Genomic DNA, 5576 nt, shown 5'->3' on the forward strand with positions numbered 1-5576 from the left:
CGTCCACTCACTGGTAGGACAGAAGAGAATACCACCTGTGCACCGATCTCTCTCAGCACGCCGCCCAGAGCATGGTAGTCCGTCATCAGGTGATCGGGGCTTCTCCTGGCCGCATCATTAGTACCCACATGGACTAGGACCATGGGGTAGTAATCGGTGGGCTTAATCCTGGCCTGGATTATTCCCGTCACATCCCGAATCTTTGCTCCAGGCAGGCAGTAGACCTCTTGTGTTGAGGGGTCCTGGCGACAGATGGGCCCTTCCGTACCTCTCAGGATGGAGTCACGAATGTCATTCATTATCATTTAATACGTAGAAATATAAAGTGCTCCATCTGGGGAGAAATAATCCACAACACACTTACAGGCTGGGCAGTGCTAGGCTTGCTAGCACAAAATCTCAACAAGACCTGGGTGTTGTGATAGATCACAGAATGAACGTGAGCCCCCAATGCGGTGCCGTAGCTGGCAGAGCTAATCAAACACTGGCGTACATCTACTGAGTCATCTCCAGCAAAACTAAGGATGTCATCCTCCCGCTGTACTTGGATTTGGTGAGACCACAGCTGGAGTACTGCATCCAGATCTGGGTGCCACACTTCAGGAAGGCTGTGGAGAAGCTTGAGAGAGAGCAAAGGAGGAGCACATGCATGGTTAGAGGCCTAGAGAACAGGTCATACGAGGAAAGGCTGAAAAACTTGGGACTGTTCAGCCTGGAGAAGAGAAGACTCAGAGGGGAGGTGGTGGCAGCCTATAAGTATATCAGGGACGTACATCATGGCCTGAGGGAGCATCTGTTCACCAAGGCCCCCTGGGGAGGACAGGAAATAATGGGCACAAGCTGATTGAACGTCACTTCAGGCTAGACATAAGGAAAAACTTCTCTACAAGTCAAGTACTGAGGGTTTGGAACAGGCTTCCCCGAGACGTGGTACAGTCGCCCACACTGGCGATCTTGAAAAAGTGTCTTGATGTCCATCTTGCTGGGGTCGTCTGATCCCAGCGGTCTTTCCTGCCCAAGTGCAGAGGGGCTGCACCCCATGATCTGTAAGGTCCCTTCCATCCCCTAACAACTATGAAACTATAAAACTATGAAACCACCAAGCTCCAAGACCAACTGCCAAGACCACCTGCCATGCCCAGCTGGTAAGCCCTGCACATGGAGGAGGACTTTGGGGGACGGGGGCACTGAGCGCCAGAGGTGCATGGGGGCACTAAGCGCCAGAGGTGCACGAGCAGGTGCAGGTGGCCCATGAGCAGCAAAGGAATCTGGCTTCCTGAGTTCAAGAGAGGCATGTTGCCCTCCTCGAGAGCATGGTGGTCACCCAGGAGCTGCTTCTAGAGCATGCAGCATCTCAATCACAGCTTCCTAGACCGTAAACCCTGGAGGCTGCAAGAGGGAGAGGAACAGTGCAAAATACCCTGGTCTGATTTGGTTTGCTCTGCCTTTCAGCATCCTCTGTCTAGCACTGAGACACACGATACTGAGCAAGAGGGATCTATGGGCTGACTCAATAAAGGGCAGTTCTTATGATATGGCAGTCAAACTGGCTCAGCCCCAGTGGCCTGATGTATAAATCTCTGTGCCATAGGTTGTGGGTTCAAAACCCACCTGTCAGTAAAATGAATTAACTTGTAACCAGGGTGCAGGTCAGCTCAGCTCAAAAAGCTAACTATTAACCAGGTTGCTGGTAAAACAAAGGTATATTCATAAGCATAGTGAGCTCAAAATGCTGGCCTGGTGCTCAAATGGTTTAAGGATCTGTGAGTTGAAAAAAGGAACTCAAAAAAAAAAAAAGTCTAAGACCTATGACTGGGGCTTAGATGCCTGCACCTCCAAGGATGTTTAGGATGTCTTGGTAGATCACTCAAGTCTACAGTGGTTGACAGCGAAGTAAGTTTAAATCCCTTGATGCTCCCTGAATTTGCTCCTTAAGGGAGTCTTTACTGTATTTTGGCTCAACATTTCTTTGTTCTTGCCTGGAGTACTGTGAACAGTTCTGGCCTCTGTGTTTTAAAACTGAAAGGGAGAATTTAGAAATGGTCCACAGGTGGGCAGCAAAGATGGTCCAAGACTTGGAAAGCAAATCATACAGTGAGAGGCTGTAGAAGCTAGGGCATATGATAGCAGTCTTGAAGTACTAGCAGGGCTGCCATAAAGAAGGAAAGCACCTTATTTTCTCTTGCTGCAGAGAGGAGGGTGCAGGCCAATGGTCTGAAGCTGACAGGGGAGCACAGCCGACCCCAAGCAGATCATGCTAGTGAGGTCACGGGGAGCCCATACACTGACTGAGACTGACGATGGGGCTGACTGCTCTCCCAGCGGGAAAAGGAACAGGAAGTAGGGAAGGAGGATGCATGAAGAGCTCCGTGAGGTCAGAGCAGTATGCCTGGAGTTGGAGAACAGAATAGGGTGGATGGAGGGCACAAGCAGTGGCTGCAGAGCAGCAAGGTGGGAAGAGAGGTGGGTGGGATCAAGGCAGGTGGAATCCCAAAAGGTGGGATCAGGGTAGGGGAACAGTCCCCACACCCCAAGCTAAGGAACTATGTCCCCTGAGAGCCAAAGAGCTACAGGGCTCTGGGGAAAAATACATGGTGACAGGGGTCATGAACTGTACAAAAAAACCCCGAGGCTCCCCTACACGGGACACAGAGCACCACGCAGCATGGTGCACTGGTTTACTGTGACTTGAGGGACAGCCCACGGCCGTCTTTGTGAAGCAGTCCCCAGAACTCAGGGACTCTTCCTGGCCTCTCAGTTGGACACTGACTGTTTGTCACCATCCCTTTAGCTATGTGGAGCTGCTCTGGGCGCAATGGCTTTCTATAGCACCTGGTGGTGCTGCCTGCCAAAGGCGGAGACCCTGGTACCACCAAGCAGGATGTCCAGCTCTTGATGTCCCCTAGGGCCAGGCACTGAAGAGACCCAGCCCCCAGCAGAATTTCATAGATTTCGTAGACATTCCGGCTGAAATGGACCCCGGAGGATCACTGAGTGCAGCCCCCTGCCCAGGGGCTGGAAGTCAGCAGGGATCATAGGATCCCAGCAAGATAAACATCCATATGTGTCTTGAAGGCGTTCAAAGTGGGTGCTTGAACCACCTCCGGTGGCAGTCTATTCCAAACCTTGGGGGCTCAGACAGTAAAGAAGTTCTTCCCTATGTCCAACCTGAACTGGTTGCGGCGGAGTTTGGGACCGTTCAATCTCATCATCCCTTGGGGCGCTCTGGTGAACAGACATTCCTCCAGATCCTGGTGAACACCCCTGATAAACTTATAGGTGGCCACCAGATTGCCCCTGAGCCTGCGCTTTTCCTTGCTGAAGAGTCCCATGGCTCTCAGCCTCTCATCATAAGGTCTGTTTTCCTGACCCCTGATTATATGTGTGGCTCTCCTCTGCACTCTCTCAAGCTTCTCCACATCCTTTTTGAATTGTGAAGCCCAAAACTGGACACAGTACTCCACCTGCAGCTTCACCAAGGCCGAGTACAACGGGAGAATGACGTCCCGGGATTTGCTTGAGACCACTCAAGGATTTGCTATTGTGCCCAAGGTTCCCAGGCACTGCCGTACAAATCTATTCCCTACTTGTTGAATCCATCATCCCTCGTGGTCTGTCAAAGGGCACATGCTGAAAGCCCTGGCCACGCTGCTTTCCACTGAGAGCTCTTGTAGGATGAGAGAAGCAGCATTTCTTTTCTGCCGCGCTCCATCTCCCTCCTTGTTCCCCAGTGCCTATTCCAGGCGGGCCTACCGACAGGCTCGGGGGAGACAGCCAGACACCCTCCAGAGGCTGGCATTGCTAAGTCAGGCTCTTTCTTTGCATTGAGAAACCCCCTGAGTGCAGTTCTCAATTCCTATGAACAGAACAGGGAATGTTTCAAAGGATCTGAAGAAGGGATGACGGAAAGGTACAAAATGTATTAGCACTTGGTGGGCAGTGTCCAAACTGAGGGAAGTCAAATCAAATCAGAAAGTACCCAGCTTCCTTTTCCTGTTGTGTCACCATAATTTGCCACTGGGCATCCTGCCTTGGAGCTTCCTGCAGCTCCTCTTTCTTGAGGCAACAGCCACCCTCCTGCTTGAAATCCTCGTCTGGGAGCAGTCTAGTGAGAATCTCTTGGGCTAGGAGACTAAAAATGAGGACCTGTGAATAAGTGCCAGCCACACGTGAAAAGAAATCCTGGCAGCTGAGAGCATCACTGCTGAGTCTGGCAACTGCAGGAGTTACCCTGCATGGTGGCCCCAAGCAAGGGAGCAAGATGCACCTTCTCCTTTCTCTCAGGACACTTTCCATGCAGCAGTGTCCTTTCACTGCTGACTATGTCCAAGGCTGGTCAAACATGCCAAAGTCAGACAGGGTGGGGGAAAGGGTGCTGGGCAGGTGGATCCAGGCGAGAGCTTGATGGGCCCCAGACAGTCTTTCTGAGAAAGACCCCACAGCTCGGGGCCTCCTCTTGACTTCTCCGTCACACACGCTCCCCTAGGGCAGGGTTTGGGCCTCAACCTTGCAAGTGGGAAGGAAGCCAGGGATGAAGGCTGTGCCTTTTCCCAGGGTTTCACTTTTGTTTCTAAACAAGGAGCATCAAAGGGAAGAAACTGCAGGAAGAGCAAAGGAGTGGGAAGGTTAAGGAGGGAACTGAGCTAAGCCACCTCTTTGCAAAATAGGCAGCACTATAGGAGTCTCAGGAGTAGCTTTGGCTGAGACTTAACATAATTCTAGTTCGAAATAGAGGACACCAGTCACGGGGGGAGGAGGGGGTACATGATTGTGGGGGCAGTGATATGCTGGTGCCCTCCCCCTGCACATTCCCTTGCCTCTCACTCCCAAGCTACAGCCCCTAGGGCAAGCCTGGAAGCTGAGCAGAGCAAAATCCCGAACATTTGATAATATTTAAAAAACAAAACAAAACAAAAATAACCTCCCAGATGGAGATGGAAAGAACCAGAAAGAGGACATGTCTGGGAAAACGTGGACGTATGGTAACCCAGCTTCAGAGAGGGTTGGGCTCACTTTTCTTGGGATTTTCTTCATTTCTAGCACACTGAAAGTGCTGTTGAAATGATCTAGATGAGTGATTCTCTGCCCATGGTAGGGGTTTTTCTGAGATCCTTTTAATAGTGACACATCACCATTAATTGTAGGAATACCTGCACATAATTCACAAGATATATCTCAAGATTTCAAAGAGGAAATGCTTGACTGTGCTAGTCTTTCTGAATGCTGACAGTCAGTAAGTTTAGTGACAGTTTGCAACCCTGAGCAGGACTCATCATGGCCTTGCCCTACACCTGGACAGCATTCAATCAGACAAAGGCTTGGGTCAACAGGAAGGTGAGAGAGGACTAGATCACTCCAAGCATAGATCCCAGTACCTGCACAGTGAGCTTCAGGTGGGTGAGAGTCAAAGGGGAGCAGACGAAGAGAGGGGATGTAGCTCAGTGGTAGAGCGCATGCTTTGCATGTATGAGGTCCTGCGTCAATCCTGAGATGTCTCCATTTTTCCTGTGGGCAGAGGGTGGACAGGAGGTCTCTCCAAACCAGGGCTGGACAAAATATGGCCCCTTGGATGGATC

Source organism: Alligator sinensis, unplaced genomic scaffold (assembly GCF_000455745.1).
Source record: "Alligator sinensis unplaced genomic scaffold, ASM45574v1 scaffold1276_1, whole genome shotgun sequence".
Lineage (NCBI taxonomy): Eukaryota > Metazoa > Chordata > Crocodylia > Alligatoridae > Alligator > Alligator sinensis.